The following is a 20,056-nucleotide window of genomic DNA, read 5'->3' on the forward strand; positions in this document are numbered from 1 at the left end:
AATAGCTCACCAATTCAGTTAGACTGACTGGCTAACAATCTCCAGGGAGTCTCCTGTTTCTGCCTCTGCAGTGTTGGGGTTACAGACAAATGCCGTCATGTCTGGCTTGATTATGTAGGTGCTGGGGTCTGATCTCGGATCCTCATGTTTGTGTGCCAGACACATTACCTACCAAGCACCATCCTCCAAAACCTTGATAAGCATCGTTTTGAAGCCATGACGTCATAGTCATCTTTTCTCATTCTTCAACGATACACACATCCTTGCCTTTCTGAAATTACCTGTGGTGTTCAGATGTGGTAGAAAATATGACAGTTATTGAAGAAATGCTTATTATTCTGAAAAACCGTTAAGCTGCCTTCATCAATTTCCCTGGCCCTGTGACAATTGTTATATCCTAACTTGGTTATTCCATTACTCTAGGCCTATAAAGTGCTTTTGTGAATAGAATGCTCCTTCCCCAAAATACTGACTTGTCAATATTTCCATTTATAAATTCTACTGCACATAAGGAAGTTAATGACTGGGTGTGCCACATGGCAACACCTTGTGTGCAACAGGCGTCCTGCTAGGTTTTGTAGTGAGATCTACTGCTGGATTTTCTCGGCAGCTTTAATCCCATTACTATTAGGTGAACGTAAATGGCTTCCAGTTTGTTCTCCTCATTATCTATGTTGATCTGTTGAAACGGTCTCCTGACAGGTTATGGGATTAATTGACTGTCTTTTATAAAGACTACTTCCAGGGAGCTAGGGAGATGGCTCAGTTGATAGAGTGCTTGTTGCGCAAGCATGTAAAAGCTAGGTATGGTAGTACAAATCTGTAATCCTGATAGATGGAAGGCAGAGAAGGAAGATGCTTGGGGCTTGCTGGCTAATCAGTCTAGTCCAGTTGGTGAGCCCCAGGTTCGAATGAGTGAATGAATGAATGAAAAAATAAATTGATAGGAAAACATTCAATGTCAGCATCTGGACTTTACATGAATACCTATACACATACACATAAGCACATATACATAACACACACACACCACACATACATTCACACACTAGCAGGAAGTCTATTGACATATATCTTTAATCCCAGTTACTCAAGAGACAGAGGCAAACCAGCCCAATGTCTACCCAGAATCTTAGCAAGATCCTGTCCCAAGATTAAAAAAATACAAAAGGAATTGGAAGCATAGCTCAGGGGTAGTGTTCTTGCCTAGTATACATAAGGCCCTAAGTTCAATTCCTAATATGGCTAAACAAACCGACAAATGAACAGTACTGTAGAAGCATACCCATTTTTGATATGTTAATACATGTAACACTGCTCTTGCTCACAGTTTCTTCATCTCTCTTCCTCTGTCTTTCTTTCTGAAAAGCTACTCATGGGCAAATTAAAATGAGTGGTCACTGTCAAAGTCACAACCCACAGGCAGTATAATAAATCACAGTCGCCATAGCCATCAGTCTGTAGCTCGTGAAGACAGGGAACGTTTATAGCAATAAATTGGATGCATCCCAAGCCATTGATTAAGCTGAGCCAAGATTTTCTACGCTCTTCACACCATTTCCATTGCCTCCATCTTGGCAACAACATGCATCCCCTTTCTAATATAAGAGACACCAAGTAATCAAGGCCTACTGGGGTTGCCTCTTCTAGCCCAGGTCATGTAGAGTGTGGTCCATTGACACTGGCCCACGAGATCATTTAATTTGGTCTTGACATCTTGAATATCATAATGGGTCAGAGGGCTTGTTTCATGAAGCCACGCGCAGATCATTTCTGGATTAGTTACTGCCCTTGAAATCCCTAGAATGAGAGAGTCGAGTCCTTCACCTCTACGCCCGAGTCGTCTCCTGAATGCTTCTGTGTGGGCCATGTTAGCAATGGCTCCTGATGAGTTTGAAATGGAAAGACAACAGAGTGGTGACCGCCCCCCCTCCAACAACCCTGCATATAGTAACTCCCCAGCGCTAGGGAGTTGGGGGTAGGAAGACAAGGGGATCCTTTGAAGCTCAGTGCCCATTTCCTAGGTTTATCAAGGAGCTTCAGATTTAGTTTCAAAGCTCAGGGTGAAAAGTGATTAAAGAAAACAAAACACATTAGCCTCAGCTCCACATGTTCCTGTCTGCATATACATGCTCCAGCATGCGCGTGCGTGCACGCGCACATGCACACACACACACACACACACACACACACTCCACACTTGTTATCTTATAATCCTCGTGCTACAAAGGTGGAGACCTTCACATCCCAGAGACTCACTGGCCTACCAAGCTAGCCACCTGGTGAATTACAGACCAGTAAATGGACCTTGTCTCAAAAAAAAAAAAAAAAAAAAAACCAACCCAAAGGCAGTCAGCACTTAGGACCAACACCCAGGTTGTCTTCTGACCTCCACATGTACACACATACATACATGTGTGTGTACATCTGCACACATTGTGTACCTGCACACACACGAACATGTACACATGCGTACACACGTAACAAAAGAACCCCTGGGGCAGGTGTGTTCACCCAGGAGAGGAATCAAAGGTATGGAAGAATGTTGATACATCTTCGGTGATGAGAAATCTAATAATACTTTCTCCTGGTCTCCACCTTCAGTTTGAATTTGTATAAGTGAACCTACACCAATATAGCATTTGGGACATGACCACAAAAGGGTCCCCAGAAAGCTTCAGTGCCCAGAGGGCAACCCCAGTTGCCATTCTTTGCCTCAATACTTCTTAGCTATCTCCTACCCCCTTCTATGTCTTCCAGTTACAAAATTGGAATCAAACGTGCAAGTGAAAAACATTCAAACTCTCTGCTCTAAGAACAATGGGCCCATAATTGAGAAAAGATTGTTGATCTTTAAATAGACCAGCCCACAGATGTTCAATGCCTAGGGACGCAGACAAAAGAAAGCTGACCACTTGAAACATTTCGTTCTTTTTAAGCACACAGGTTTCTAAGAACCAGCTCCTACTGCTGCGGGTGTCTTAGCTGCAAGCGTGGCATCTGAGGGCAGTGGGGGTCAGAAAGAGGGTGTGAGAGCATCCCGTTGGCCAGGGCTTTGCACACTTCCTTCTATACTTTCCAGTAATCCCCAAAGGAAGTCTCATGATACCAAATCACCATAGAAAGAGCCCAGATTCGAGAACTGTCTTTCTTACATTAGTAAGTGTGGAGACAGTTCTGCTTTGAAGCAGCGGGTGGTCAGGAAGTAATGGCTCAGCTTCCTGCAAATTTAAACTTCTAGAAGAACCAAGTACAAACTAAAGGGATCTAGAGAATGCTTCAGGTTTGAAGAACTTAAAGTGCTTTTTGAGCTAAGCCTGCCTACAACTCTTTCCTTGTACAACATAGGATTATGCAGGCCAATAGAATGCCCCTGCCTGCCTGCCAGCTGCCTCTTGTCTGCCTGTCTGCCTGCCTACCTGCCTGCTGCCTGCATTTTGCCCACATGCCTACCTTCATACCTACCTGGCAGTCTGCCTGCCTTCCCCCCTCCCTTCCTCTTCCCTGTTCCCGTTCCCCTCCCTCTCCCCACATCTGTCTACTTCCTTCTTACCTTTCTCTCCTTTCCTCTTCCCCTTTCCTTCAGACGTTTCTCTTCTGCCTCTTGTGGGTTTTTTTTTTCTCTTCTTTCCCTTCCTTTTGCATTTTCATTATTCTATTCATGGTTCATCTTGTTCTTTCCTTTTATCTTCCTCCTCTGCTCCCTTCCCAGTTTTTACAACCGCACCCTCACTCTCACCCACCCCTGCTCCATGGCTTTCTTTCTTCTACTTTCCTGTCATTCTCCCTTGTCCCTTACTCTGTTTTCTTTTAAAAAACATTCTCGGCATGTGGGCAAAAACCTTTTCCCTAAATTTGTTCCACGCTGTTGTTCTGGCCCATCAGCTGCTCGAACACAAGGGTTCTAAGTGCTCCTGACTTCCAGAGGCCATAAGCCATTTTGATTGAACTTCACTTAGTAAAATTAGCAAAAATGTTAAGCCTGCACCCCACTAGCTCTCCCCATTGCAAAGTCGTTCCATGCAAGTTTCCTTAAAATCTCTGCAGCATTAAATCCTCCTTAATACAAACCCAGTATATTTATGGTGTTGACGTAATGTTTCAGAGAGGCCAAAAGCAACCGTTACACAAGTTGCTTCGTTATCAATAATCTAGTATCATGCTTTTATGTGTCATCTCTTTACACAATACATATCATTGATGACTTCCAGCAAACGCATCGTGGCACAGGATTACTCTCATCAGAGGCAGCCTTTGAAAAGGATATGCTAATTTCTAGGGAGCAAGAAAACATCAAAACAGTGCCAGCAAATAGCCAAGGGACTCTTATGTCTTAATATCCCTTAGAACAGCTTTATCTCCTGGTGCAACGTGTAGCACTCTATAAACAGGAAGCAAACGGCCGCAGCATCAAAGGGGCGCCCGGCCGCGCCTGTAATTTCAGATCAGGTTTAATAAAGGTTATCTGTAGTGGGCTAATCAAACAAAAGGGTGCATGTTTTAAACAGCCGTTTGATAATTTTCATTTAAGGGCCCCTATCAAAGAACTCTCAACAATTGCCCAAGTCCCAGCCTCTCCTGTCAATGGAAAAATCCCTTCATCGCTTATGAGGCTGCTTTGTCCCACAGTTTTAGGGGATCTAAATTTAAGGTGACCAGCTTATCTGAAATTGGTTTACTTCAATGTCGACCTTGATCTCTCTATATATATACATATATATGTGTATATATATATGTATGTATATATACACACACACCATACACACATATACATATACATGTATATATACACCAAAAAAATCCAAAATGGAAGCTGTGTGGTAGTGATGCCCACATCCAGAGCCAGGCAGAGACTGTAACTCCTTTCCCCGTCCTCCTAAAGATTAGTTAGTCGCACAAGTGTGAGCTGGACGTAGGGCTTTGTGCCCTAACCTTGATGTCGAAGTACACTTGCAAAATTAGTGCAGCCATTGGGGTGCTGACTTAGGTACCCAAAATTATTTCTGCTAGCCCACGGTGGGTGAGTAAATACGTTTTTGAAACCAGTCTTCTTTCCCCTCTGTGTAAGCGCCCCCTCCCTCAGGTCCTTGACCATCCAAAGTCTGGAGATACATCTAGCAGAAGACAAATGTGCCAAGGCTGGGTTCAGCTCCGTGCTGAGAGTCACCACCAGAGGAGAGTAACACAGTTTCCCATCACACCCTCTCCTGCCCCCACCCCCACCCCACCCCCCCCAGGCCAGCCTTGACTCTGTTCTACTTCCCAGCTGGGCTAAAGGGTCCTCACATTTGCAAGTCAAACACCCCCATTCAATTTCCCCCAGCTGATGACCAAGGAGGTAAGAGGACAGATGGACCACCTGCCCTCTATCTCATGAGGGGAGGGAGACTCAGGAGGGAAAAGGTCATCTGCTCGGAAACTGGGTTTGGCACAGCTTGGATCCAAGTGAGTCACGGCCAGCGCTAAGTCCTCCCTTTGAGGCAATTCCAACCAAATTCAACATCTCTTGGCCAGCTTGGGGTTTGTTTGGTTCAATGGGCAGGAAGAGGTGGGGGGGAGTAGAGGTAGGGGTAGATCGGGGAGGACTGTGGCTAAGGACACCTGCTTTGGGAGAGGATTTCCCCACACTCCGCACCCTTTTTCTCTGCCCCTTCATAAAGACCTGCCGGGGCTTTGCCTCCAGCATCGCTTCAGAGCCCAAAGAGAGGCAGGGAGGGGGCCCTCTGGCACTTGGCCTGTAGCCTATCCATCTCAGGCCGTCCACAGACAAGGCAAGGCAAGCGCCCCCTCCCTCAGTTGTTGCCATGGCAGGGCACTGGGCGGTGGAGACAGACACTGGTGGCCAGAGCAGGCAGGGTCAGTGCTAGGCTGGGAGAATGCCATATGCCAGGACTTGAGGCTAGGGGCTGAATCAGCCAACACGTCGCCCATCGAGAGAGAACCCTCCGGCTCCTTGTTGAAGCAGCTGGGGGGCGGGGGCATTCTGTGCTTTGTAGGGAGACAGTCTGTGTCTTTCATCTCTTCTCTGGCCCTCTGGCCTCCAACAGAGTCCTGACTATGCCTGGCTCAGGCTCTCCACATGTCTAGGATCTGAGCTACGTGAGAGTCATGCCGATGGAGCCCCGGGGTCGCAGAGTTGAGTCCCCAGTGGTCCATCTGCCCCAGACCCTTCCCAGACCCAGCATCCAACTCCCACAAGCAAAACTCAAGCTTGACAAATTCCCACACCACTAGCAACCCAACCCATCCGAATTCCAAACACTCACTGTAATCTCTCCACCCGATAGTCTGTGTAGGAATCTGATAAAACAAAAACTCAATCACTCCCACAAACAATGCGGCTGGCTGCGCCATCCATCCAGGATAACACATCAAAGCACCAAGGACAGAGTCATAAACACCAGTCTTTAAAACCCCTGGGAGCTTTAATTCCCCCCATCCCCGCCCCGCCCGCCCTTTAGGAACGTGTGCAGGCCAAGTGCGGTTTGCAGACTCTGGGATGACTTTCAGGACAAGTGTCATTACTTTCTGAGAAAGACGGCCTGGGAAAAGTTCAAGGGGAAACAAGCTTGTCAAAGTCAATTTTTAAAAGCTTGCTTCTCACTGGGATTCAGCGTTTCGTTTTTTTGGTTTTTTTTTTTCCCCCCTGCCTTTTAACTTAAGTTCCTGCTAGAGGGGAGGCAGTCTGACTCAGGGGCAAGTGTATAAGACTTGGGGTCCAGGCAGCTTCCTGTTAACACTACTTTACATTCATTTACTCATCCAGCGCTTAAGGACCAAGTTTCTTTCCATGTAAACACAGAGAGACACCCAGGAGAGTGCAAGGCAGAAGAACTCTGTTCTACATGAATAGGCTACGCCACCCCTCAAAGTTTTAAGGGCTTTGATTGCTCTATTACCATGTCAGGTTCATTGGCAACTCAAAGAGGGAATCTGGAAAACTTGGATTGATCCGGACCTCAGTCCAGCTCTGTCATTTATTAGCTTTGGGAGCTCTGGTTTCCTCTTTTGCTTTGCGGGTGGGAAAAACGGCTCAGTGGGTGGAGCATCTGCTGCTAAAGACTTGAATTTTGATCCTCAGAACCTGGATAAAGCCAGATACAGATCCATCTGGAATGCCAGTGCTTCTGCAGGAAGATGGCAGATGGAGACAGGAGAATCCCTGCGAGCTCGTGAGCTACCCAGCCTGGAGCTGAAGTAGAGACCCTGTCTCTAGATGGCAGACAAAAGCTGACTCTCAGGGATGTCCCTGACTTCCACTCCTGATGGAAGTGGCTCATAGGCACATGCATGACACACATACAGAAAAAAATTTTTTAAAAGAGAAAGGTTTTTTTTTTAAAACTCTGTTTTTAAGGTTTATTTATTTATATGAGTACACTGTAGCTGTCTTCAGACACTCCAGAAGAGGGCATCGGATCCCATTACAGATGGTTGTGAGCCACCGTGTGGTTGCTGGGAATTGAACTCAGGACCTCTGGAAGAGAAGTCAATGCTCTTAACCCCTGAGCTATCTCTCCAGCTCTGAGAGATTGTTTTAAGGGTGGAAATATTTAGAAAGGAAACTTTATTAAGAACTTAGTATGGCTCAGGCATGAAACCTAGCACAGACCTATGCCCCTTTGTGGACGTGGATGTCAGAGGACAGTCTGCAGGAGTCAATTCTCTTCTTGTACTGTGTGAGTTCCTGGAGTTGGACTGAGGTCAGCAAGTTTAGCACTAAGTTTTCTGCCCACTGAGGTATCTCTCTGGCCCAGTTCTTCTTCCTATTTAGTCTTCTCAACTCTAAGGTCATGAAGACATTATTATTACTGTTGTTGTTGTTATTGTTATTATTTGAACTTATTCATTTTGCAAAATGAAAGGAAGATTGGGGAAACCACATACATTGCCTAAGATCACATTACCTAATGGTGCAGTTGAGATTTGAATTTGAATCAACACTTAGAATAGAAACAGGCAAATGGTGCTCACTTCGGCAGCACATATACTAAAATTGGAACAATACAGAGAAGATTAGCATGGCCCCTGCGCAAGGATGACATGCAAATTCGTGAAGCGTTCCTTATTTTTCTATCCAGAGACTATCCCACCTGGGGATCCATCCCATAATCAGCCACCAAACCCAGACACTATTGCATATGCCAGCAAGATTTTGCTGAAGGGACCTGATATAGCTGTCTCGAGTGAGGCTCTGCCAGTGCCTGGCCAAAACAGAAGTGGATGCTCACAGTCATCTATAGGATGGAACCCAGGGTCCCCAATGGAGAAGCTAGAGAAAGCACCCAAGGAACTGAAGGGATCTGCAACCCTATAGGTGGAACAACAATATGAACTAACCAGTACCCCCAGAGCTTGTGTCTCTAGCTGCATATGTAGCAGAAGATGGCCTAGTCGGCCATCATTGGGAAGAGATGCCCCTTGGTCTTGCAAACTTTATATGCCCCAGTACAGGGGAATGCCAGGGCCAAGAAGTGGGAATGGGTGGGTAGGGGAGCAGGGCGGGGGGTGGAGGGGAGGGTATAGGGAACTTTTGGGATAGCATTTGAAATGTAAATAAAGAAAATATCTAATTTTTTAAAAAGATGATTGATATTTTCTGCAATTTTACTGATCTACATTTTATAAAAGAATATAATAAATATGGAAATGTATAATAAAGAAAAAAAAGAAAGAAAGAAAGAAAGAAAGAAAGAAAGAAAGAAAGAAAGAAAGAAAGAAAGAAAGAAAGAAAGAGGCAAATGATACTTGCCCTGTTGGGTATAGTAGCCTCACATGAACAGATAGAGCATTCCTCCCATCACGGATGGCTCTACTAGACAGGGTTGACAAGACACTTATTGTAAAACATATTTAGCAGTGGAATCACTTTTACCCCCCAGAAAGCCATACATGAAACTTAACTGTGTTGCAAATGAGCAAATGAGTTGCTTTCAACCGAATTTCTTTTCTGAAGTCAAATTAATAACATTTGCTAATTACCCAATTGCTGAAAAGCATATTTTTGTGTCTGTATGTGCTGGTGTGTACGTACATGTGGGGGGAAGTGTACATGTACATATGTGTGCATGTAAATGGAGCAGGAGTTAGCACTGACTGTCTTTCTCAACCACTCTCCACTTTCTTGGTGAGACAGGGTCTCTGGCTGATCCTGGAGATTGGTGATTGGCTAGACTGGTTGGCCAACAAGCCCTGGTAACCTCCTGTCTTAGCCTCTCCAGTGTTGAGACTGCAAGCACATCCCAAAGCTTTATATGAGGGTGCTGGGAATCTGAACTCAGACTCTCTTGCTTGTACAGCAAGCACTTAACCAACTGAGCCATCACAGCAGTGCCGCCCCCACCCCCAAGTATACATTATATGTTAATTCCCATGCTGTTTGTCTTCAAATGTTTGCATTATGGAACATTTTATAGGCATGCGAGAAATCATGGGCTGGACTACAAAGTTTCCTGAGTAATTACAATGTTGACATGCGTGGAACCACGGCCAAGAGAAGAAGTCAAATGCTGCCAGTAGTTGAAGCAAGCTCCTTCCTTCCTCAAACAGCCCTGTCTCTTTCCAGTGTCATCTGCATCCATCTTTTGGAGTTGATCATCAGGAGGCTAGCTCCATTGATGACAGCATTATCCAATTCAAGGTGATCGATTCAAACAGCAGATTACGCCTCATGATTTATGAACAGTTTCTGTATTTGTAAATTTTTGGAAATAATTGAAGGAGTAATAGTATTGCACAACGTTGGGGGAAATTGTTAATAATTTAAACTTCAGGGTCTGCAAACAGTGTATAGTTAGCACAAACCATGACCATCTCTTCCGTGATGTCCATAGATGTTTTTGAATGATGATCAGAGAGCCATGTAGCCATCACACAGATGATATGCTACATTCTCCAAGCCAAAAAGAGCCATTGTCTGGCTCCTGGTAAAGAAAAGTCTGCCTACTTCTGGTCTAGGTGACAATTCATTCCCACACCAGCCTCGACATCTACTGCATAAATTATTTCTACATTTTTACCTTGGTTGCAATAACAAGCAACCTCTGATTCTCTCTCTCTCTCTCTCTCTCTCTCTCTCTCTCTCTCTCTCTCTCTCTCTCTCTCTCTCTCTCTTTGGTTTTTCGAGACAGGGTTTCTCTGTATAGCCCTGGCTGTCCTGGAACTCACTTTGTAGACCAGGCTGGCCTCGAACTCAGAAATCCGCCTGCCTCTGCCTCCCGACTGCTGGGATTAAAGGCGTGCGTGCACCACCACGCTCCGCTAACTACTTTGTTTTTCATGCATCTCACCTTACAACCCGAAGATACACTTTTCATTAAACTCATCTGAAGACTTGAAATGGAAAGAGTTTGAAATTTCATTTCCAAGTTCAAACATACACGGGATCTAATTTTGGCTTACAATTCACGCTCATGTTTATAGAAGTGAAAGATGCAGCTTTATGACATTAGAGTCAAAAAAAAAAAAAGAAAGAAACTCAAATATACTAATATCAGGTCCTAACGCATGACGCAAGTTTCCTGGTTATGGTGCTACCCAGCCCACAGTGAGACATGCCAAGGACATGCACAGAACAGATGTTGCCCGAGTTCTGCTGGCCTGTGAATGGAACTGGGACCCCATTATCTGTGGTTTTGTGTGAGGAAACAGCCTGAGTCGGAATTTAGAAAATGACCATTTCATGCTCCTTGACCCATGACACATTGAGCAGAAGTTCAAGTAGATTCGTGCGAGCTGTAAGCATGATATCACTGTTTTGGATGCCTTACGATTGGTAGCTAACACCTGTGGGCGGACCTGGTTGCTTTCCAGGAATGGTGCATGCACTCGTGTGTGTTTGCATGTGTGATTTATGCATAGGTGTGCCCATGTATGCTTACACACTTATGCATGTGTGTATGGAAGGCAGAGTTTGGTGTCAGGTGTCTTCCTTGGTTACTCTCTGTCTTATGATTTGAGAGGGTCTGTCTCTGAGCTTGGAATTCATCTATTTAGCTAAGCTGACTGACCCAATGGGATCTATTTGTGTCCACCTCCCCAGTGCTGGGATTGCAAGTACTTGGGTTTTATGTTGATTGGCAAAAGATACAAGAGGCTAAGTGGTGTTGCCTGCCCAAGTTGAAGGAGACTTGCACAGGCAAGCCCAACAAGCTATCCATTGCAGTGGGACAGGAGTTGATAAGGTTGACTAGGTCTGCCCTGGTCTGAGCTGAGACATGTCACCAAACTGAGAGAAATCAGCATGTACCAATGGCGTCACCATCCTCCTAGGACCTTCCTGAGTGGCTCCTCAGCCCTAAAGTCTGAGTCTGTCAGTCCATCGTCTTTGTCCCCAGTGTCCAGTCCCAGGCTCTGACAGATCCCACTGCCTCTGCCCTCTTGTGATTCTCTCCCCAGATGGATCTCAGATTCTGACCCACCTCTCCATCTTTTCTCTACATTGATCCTTGAATCTCCTTCCCAGAACTAAGCTGATTTTAAAAGGTATTCAATTTATTCAAATGCTTGTCTTAAAATGTATGAATTTCAAAACTACCAGAAAACAGATATCTTCATTACAATTTATAACAGTAGCAAAAGGACAGTTGTGAAGTAACAATGAAAATAATTTTATGGTTGGGGGAGAGGGTCATCCCAACATGAGGAACTGCATTACAGAATTAAAGTGTTAGAAAAGCTGAAAACCACTTCTTGAAATGCTATTCAAATATTTCTTTTAAAGTGATGTCCTATTCATTTCTATGTGGTTGCATGTGCAAGACTGCAAAGGGGTTATAATTTATAAGGACAAAAAAAAAAAAAAAAAAAGAGCCAACTGTTTTCAGTCAGATCCTGGGTCCTGTTTCACTGGGCAGTTCTGAACTTGGACCTCCATCTCTGCTGTTTTGAGGGTTTGGGGGATGAGCAGATTATGGAGGTGTTGAAGCAGCTCTCACCTCAGGTCAAGCCTCTCTCCTTCGCTAAGATCCAGGGTATGAAAAGAGTTGGGCCGACAGGAAACCATGTCCCGGGTCACTTCAACACTACCTGGCTTTATTCCTTACACACCACAGCCATCTCTCCCTCCAGAAACCTCCCCATACACTGGCAAGCAATGTATGTAGGAGCCCAGACTCAAATTTTGGTGATCCTGGCAAGTTCTAAGCCTGTTGTCCCTTATAGATGAGATAAATAATGCCTCACCGCCAAGGTCAGGAGCAAGAATGAAGTGAGAGATTGGACATGTGACATATTTAACGAGGCTCCCATCACAATCCAGGCATGCAACAAGTCTCTTCATTCATTTGACAACTACCCAGCAGCATCCTCAAATGTGTTGGGTACCCCCTCTGCTTGTCCACCAAGGGTTCCACTGTTAATGGCTATAAACATGGTAAGCCCTTAGGGTTCTCCGGTTCTCTATAGCCATCTCTTTGTAGACAGACACCCGCTTAGAAAGTCACAAGGATTTTATGACAGTCCTATCTGTCCTGTAATTGGCCCCTGTATCATCCCTTTTCCGGTCCTGAGCTTTGTCAGAGACATCCGTCCTTTGTGCAGCCACTGCAAGCTTTGTGGTACAGAGCACTCTGTTCTCTCTCTCTCTCTCTCTCTCTCTCTCTCTCTCTCTCTCTCTCTCTCTCTCACACACACACACACACACACACACACACACACACACACACACACACACACACACACACACAGAGAGAGAGAGAGAGAGAGAGAGAGAGAGAGAGAGAGAGAGACAAGATCAAAGATGCCAGGTAACCAAGGCAACCTGTAAGGGAGACTCTGGGACGCCAGCCTCTATTCTGAGCCATCTAGGCTGGAACTGAGCTGAGTTGTAAATATTTTCCAAGGGGGAATCTGGAAGCTGGGAGCACATTAGTAGCTTCCCACCTCTATTTGTCTCATTTGAGAAGCGGAGTAATAGGGCTTAGGGTTTTAAGACCACCCACTAACATGGGTGTCTTTGAGTACTGGCAGGTGCCTGAAGTTATCTAGAATGTTCTAGTGGAGGAGGGAAGCCAGGTAGTGATCAAGAAGAATCTCTCTGTAAATATCTTATCCCTCCCCCCAATCTTACATTCTTTCATTTAAAGAGAAACCCTCAAGCCCCATGTCTGCCCTTCACTGGAAGCTTCTAGGTATATTTTCCCAGAGGAAGCTGGTCCTGAGGAAAGCCAATGTCATTAGGTAACAGAACATGGGCCACAGCTCTTCCCATCAACAAGCTGGGTGAACTAATATGAGTCCCCATGCCTCTCTGGACAGTCATCTTTAAAGGGGCAGTGCTGCTTGCTCTAAAGTCCCTATACACACATCTGAAAGACAGAACAGGGAGATCATAGGCAGAGGTGCCTCCAAGTGCCCAGGGTCTCCTCATCACGTGGGAAACTGCTTTTAATCCCAACTCTACAGATAGGCCCCCCTGCCCCAGGCACATGGCCGAGCTCCTGCATGTGTGCACTGACCATCAGAGGCAGTCTAGACATCAGCAACCACTGTTGTTTTGTTTGTTTTGTTTTTTTTTTTTCATTCATCACAGCATGCTCTTTATAATAGGGTGTATCTAAAAGATAGTTGCTGAAGTCCAGCTAGTGTGTGGAACTTTCCATGCACACAATATCCCAAGCACAACCAAACCAAGGTCGTTATGATTAGACAACGTAAGGAAAAAAAAACATAAAAAGATATGGTTTTTATTCAATTCATTTGGGACAGGATTTAGATTAAGAATTTCCTGTGGTAGCTGTAGGCTCTTATGTCACTTTTAGCAGATAGGATGGGTAGGGCAAGCAGCCCTAAGCACTAAGGTAACTTCTTGGGTCCTCGAATCAAAAGTGTGACTCTGAATTATTTGTCATGCAACCTGAGCTGGCCATAGCACCAGAAAGGGGCATGTGCCGACTAGCACATAATGTAGTGGGGGTATTGCCATCCTCCAATGGTGACCTGGCTGTCAAGCAAGGACCATGGATTGAGGGCGAATGCAGGACACAAACACCCAAACTGTGCAGCAAGGACAGAACAGGACAGTCCAGACTAAGCGAAAGACCCTGGATCACAGAACTCCAAAGCACAGAGGCCTCCTAAGGGGTCACAAGCCCAAATGCTTAGGTGTCAAGTCATAGCTTTAGCAGCTGAAGCCTGTCAGAGGGGCAGCTGCTGTGTTTAGGGTGCACACCCAATCAGAGCGACCAGACCTTGCACTCCACTGCAGCCAAGGACTGCCACAAGGGATTGTAGGTCCAGGGGTGCCAGATTTCCTGATATTTCAAGAGTAGCCAGAAATCTGGATTTTTATATGAACACTCCCCATCTGAAATGTTGGAAATGGATTCAGAATGTCTTGGCTCCTACCTAGGCCAAGTGACACACATCTGCAAGCCAGACATAACCTTGGATTGCCAGTTTGCAGCCTCTGATGCAGATCCACCCCATAATTTACTGAAGGGAAAACCAAACTGTTCCAGAGACCGTCAGTGACTTACCCAAAGTCACGCAGCGGATTCCTGATGGAACTGGGCTGTCTCCATTGTGGTCCATCATCACACTCTGAGCCACCATGCTCCAGAAAGACCTACTCAGGACACAAACCAAGGATGGCAAGCTACACAGCCCTCGGGTCAAATTGGGCCAGCACTCTGTTTTTGTAAATAAAGTTTTATTGGAACGTGGCCACGAGCGTTTTGTTTATGTATTGTCTGCCGCTGCTTTCCGGTTATGGTGACAGAATGGAGTCATTGGGACAGAGACCGCATACCTCATAAGCTCAAAAATATTTACTGTCTGATCTCCATAGGGAAAAACAAGCTTACCAGTGGCTACTCTGGACACTTGACATTCACAGATGTCACATTTCTTGCCTCAGCTCTTCAGGAGGACTCCCAAGGGTCTAAGCAGTATAACTTAGCAATGAATTTGAATGTTACTTTGCAGTACAGCAGGCTGGGGAGTGACATGCCCCAGGGTAGGTTAGAGACTGAGCTGACAAGCCCGATGACCTGACTTTGATCTCAGGAACACATGTGCCACATACACACACTTCAAGGAATGGGAAAACATGAGGGTGATACAGTTTCAGAGTTCACCCCAAACTATGCCAGAGAGTTCTGTGTGCAATGAGTGTACGAGAGACTTTGAAGTGGACAGAGATAGGTGAACCAAGCCCAGCCCAGCCAGGCATCCTGCCTGGCCCAGGAAGTGAGATCTCAGCAACACCTAGGGCCTCTGGATTATGCATCAGCTATTATGGGATGTAATTGGAACTCTGATGTAGTTATCCGATGCCCTTTCATCAAATCGAACACAAGCAAAACTTCTTTGGGAGCAAAGAAACAATTTGTCAAGAACTCAGGTTAGATTTCTCTGAGAAAAGTGTGAAGGCTTTGGCTTTGTACAGGTGTCTGGTTCAAGAAGATCATTCTTGTGTCGGTATCAAAGCAATGAAGTTCTAGAAAGCCACCAGACAGCACAGGAACCGTGGTGACATTCCAAAAAAGAGTTACTTCTTGTGATTCATTCTTACAGTCATAGGGACCAAAATTTGAAAGTTAGTCCAAGTGTGTGCGCGCGCGCGTGTGCGTGTGCGTGTGTGTGTGTGTGTTTACACTTGTATGATACAGTGTACACATGTAGGCACATAGATAGAACTTCAGCTTTCATTTTCCCAAGCACAAACCTAGCAACAGCAAAGGTTCAGTGGCCTTAATCTCCCAGGTTATCCTATATATGGATATAGGATTTGGTCCCAGATCCACCATGATTAGGGATTTTTATCTAAAGTGGTAGTTTGGGTATAAACAAATACAGAGGGGAGACAGGTATCGATAAGCCAAAGAGAAAGCCTTGGAATGGACCATTCCCTCATACCCTACCTCTCTCTGACAGTAGTTATCACATTTATTTCTGTCATTTAAGTTACCTAGTCTGTGGTACTATGTTATAGCAGTCCTAGAAAATTACCATGGTTATATACTAAAACTAGAACTATTATGTTCTAAAAAAAATGCCTACTTATAGATAAACACAAGGTATGGACAACTTCTACTGATTTAAATATAACCTATAAGCTGTCTAACATATCTCCTTGAGCTGACTATATGCAAAATATATAGATGTACATGAGTGTGTTTGTGTAACATACATCTATGTAATGTGTATAATGTACAGTGTGTATTTGTAATATATGTAGGAGTGGCTCTGGTAATTTGTAAGCTGTTCGGAAGTGTCTACTAGAGCCAATCACATATATACCAATCATCTACATATGGATAGTATGTTTAGATCATACATATGAATTCAGCTCTGGTGATGAATAGTTATTTTTATTTTTTAAAATGTGTGTATATGTATGCATGTGCCTGCATGTTCGTAAGAGAGGGCTTTAAATCCTCCAGAGCTGGAATTACAGGTGCTTGTGAACTTCCTAATGTGGGTGGGTACTGGTAACTAAACTCAGGTCCTCTATGAGATCAGCACGTGTTCTTAACTACTGAACCATCTCTCCATTTTCTGGTGATGTATACAATAAATATATATGATGCATATGATTAGTAGATATTGCTAAAAGGTATACAAACTGGAAATGTACTGTTCCCTGACCTTCATCTTCTGACCCAAGGATCTCCCTGCTCGCCCAAGAAGGCCTGTGGGGGTAGGGGGACCAGGAACATCCAATGTAGATCCCTTCCCCACCAGTCAATCCCACACCAATCCCCTGCCAGTTGGGTTCACCTGGGTCATAAGCCAGCAAATGAGAGCAGCATCCTCTTCCCTGAAACTCATTGGCAGGCTCTGCCTGCCCCCCTGAGGAGCCCTGCTGGCATCAGGAACCTATAGCCAACACCAGGGACAACCAGATGGCTAAAGAACACAATCAACAAGATATGGTACCACCAGAACCCAGCTATCCTGCTATAGCAAGCCCTGTATATCCTAAGACATCTGAAGCATAAGAAGATTACCTTAAAACCAATTTTATAAAAATGATAAAGCCTTTAAAGAGGAAATGAATACATCTCTTAAAGAAATACAGGAAAATATAATTAAACAGGTAAAGGAAATGAATACAACTGTCCAAGAATTGAACATGGAAATATAAGCAATTAAACACGCGCGCACACACACACACACACACACACACACACACATACACACACAAACTGAGGCAATCCTGGAGATGGAAAACCTAGGGAAGCGGTCAGGAACTACAGACTCAAGCATCACCAACAGATTACAAGAGATGAAAGAATCTCAGGCATAGAAGATACAATCAAAGAAATCGATACATTAGACAAAGGAAATACTAAATCTAAAACATTCATGACACAAAACACCCAAGTAATCTGGGCCACTATGACAAGACCAAACCTAAGAATAATAAGGATAGGAGAGGGAAGAGATTTCCAGATACAAGGCTCAAAAAATATTTTCAACAAAACTATAGAAGAAAATTTCCCCAACCTAAAGAAAAACATGTCAATATACATACAAAAAGTGTATAGAAAACTAAGTAGATTGGACCAGAAAAGAAAATCCTCCTGCCACATAATAATCAAAACACTAAATGTCCAGAACAAAATATATATATATATATATTAAAAGCTGCAAGGAGAAGGGCTAAGTAACATATAAAGGCAGATCTATCAGAATTACATCCAAAGATCCTGGGTACATTTCTTGCAGACTCTAACAGATCATAGATGCCAGCTCAGACTACTATACCCAGCAAAACTGTCAATCACCATAGAAGGAGAAGACAAAATATTCTACCACAAAATAAGATTTAAACAATCTCTTTTCACAAATCCAGCCCTAGAGGAGATGCTAGAAGAAAAATCCCAACTCTAGGAGGCTAATTACATCAAAGAAAACACAGGGAATAAATAACCCCACACCAGCAAACCCAGAGGAAGGAACAACAACAACAACATCAAAGTATCAATTGCTGATGATTATATCTCTCAACATCAATGAAATCAACTCCCCAACAAAAAGACACAGGCGACCAGAATGGATGCAAAAGACCGGAGCTTTCATTCTGCTGCATACAAGAAACAAATCTCAGCAACCGCCTCAGAGTAAAGAGCTGGGAAAAGGGTTTCCAAGCAAATAGACCCAAGAGGCATAATAGCTAATAAAATAGATTTTCAATCAACAGTAATCAGAAGAGATGGGGAAGGATATTTCACACTCATCAAAGGAAAAATGGACCAAATTTAAACATCTATACCCCAAATACCCCAAATACCCCAAATACCCCAAATACAAGGGGCACCCACATTTGTGAAAAGAAAAAAAAATAACTTAATCTTAAATCATACATCAAACCCCGTACATTAACAGTGGGAAACTTCAACACCCTATTCTTATCAACAGACAGTCATCAAGGCAGAAACTAGACACAGAAATAGTGAAATTAACAAAGTTTATAAATCAGATGGACATAACAGGTATCTGTAGAACATCCCCCCCAACCCGAACACAAAAAGAATATATCTTTTTCTCAGCACCTCCCAAACCTTCTCCAAAATTGACCACATATGTTGGTTGAAAAGCAAGCCTCAACAGATACAACAAAATTGAAATAACCCCTTGTATCTTATCAAACCACCAAGGATTAAAGAAGGAATTCAACAACAACAGAAGCATACAAACTCATGGAAACTGAACAAGTCTCTACTGAATGACCACTGAGTCCAGGAAGCAATAAAGAAATAAATTAAAGACGTTTTAGAATTCAATGAAAATGAAGGCACAACACATCCAAACTTATGGAACACGATGAGAGCAGTGCTCTAAGAAAAATGTTTGTAGCATTAAGTGCCTTCATAAAGAAATTGGAGAGATCTCAAAATAGCAACTTAAAGGCACACTTGAAAGCTCTAGGAAAAAGAAGAAGAAAACACACCCAAGGGGAGTAAGTAGCAGGAAATAATCAAACTAGGGCTGAAATCAATAAGTTAGAAACAGAAAACAATACAAATTTTCAGTGAGACCATGAGCTGGTTCTTTGAGAAAATCAATAAGATAGATGAACCCTTAGCCAAACTAACAGACAGAGAGACAGTATCCAAATTAACAAAATCAGAAATGAAAAGGGAGACATAACAACTGACACTGAGGAAATCCAAACAATCATTAAGTCTTACTTCAAAAGGCTGTATTCCACAAAACTGGAAAATCTAAAAGAAATGGATGATTTTCTTGATAGATAGCACTTACCAAAGTTGAATCAAAGCCAGGTAATCAATTTAAATAATCCTATAACTGGTGAGGAAATAGAAGTAGTCATTAAAAGTCTCCCAACCAAAATGAGCCCAGGGAAAGATGGTTTTAGCACAGAATTCTACCAGACATTCAAAAAAGACCTAATACCAATACTCCTCAAACTATTCCATAAAATAGAAACAGAACAAACATTGCCAAACTCATTATATGAGGCCCCAGTCACCCTGATACCGAAACCACACAAAGACTCAACAAAGAAAGAGAGTTTTAGACCAATTTCCCTTATGAATATTAATGAAAAAATGATCAAGAAAACATTCACAAATCAAATCCAAGAACACATTAAAAATATCATCCACCATGTTCAAGTAGGCTTCATCCCAGGGATGCAGGGATGGTTCAATATACAAAAATCCACCACATAAACCAACTGAAAGGAAAAAAAAGACACATGATCAATTCATTATGTGCTGGAAAAAGTCTTTGACAAAATCCAAAATCCCTTCATGTTAAAAGTCTTGGAGAGATCATGGATAGAAGGTACTTAACACTATAAAGGCAACATACAGCAAGCCAGTAGCTAACATCAAGTTTAGTGGAGAAAAACTTAAAGCAATTCCACTAAAATCAGCAACAAGACAAGGCTGCCCACTCTCTCTCCCCATCTATTCAATAAGTACTTGAGGTTCTTGCTAGAGTAATAAGACAACTAAAGAAGATCAAGGGGATACAAGTTGGAAAGCAAGAAATATCACTATTTGTAGATGATATGATAGTATACCTAAGCAACCCCAAAAATTCTACCAGAGAACTCCTACAGCTGATAAACAGCTTCACC

General features: G+C 43.6%; 1 non-coding gene across 1 annotated transcript; it reads left to right on the forward strand.

The window, feature by feature from the left end:
• Nucleotides 1-7,966: 7,966 nt before the first annotated feature.
• Nucleotides 7,967-8,073, forward strand: LOC115032579 (U6 spliceosomal RNA). Its single transcript, XR_003838224.1, has one exon. It is a non-coding gene; the product is annotated as a U6 spliceosomal RNA (small nuclear RNA).
• Nucleotides 8,074-20,056: the final 11,983 nt, after the last annotated feature.

Source organism: Mus caroli, unplaced genomic scaffold (genome assembly GCF_978045245.1).
Source record: "Mus caroli unplaced genomic scaffold, Mus_caroli_1 scaffold_13, whole genome shotgun sequence".
Lineage (NCBI taxonomy): Eukaryota > Metazoa > Chordata > Mammalia > Rodentia > Muridae > Mus > Mus caroli.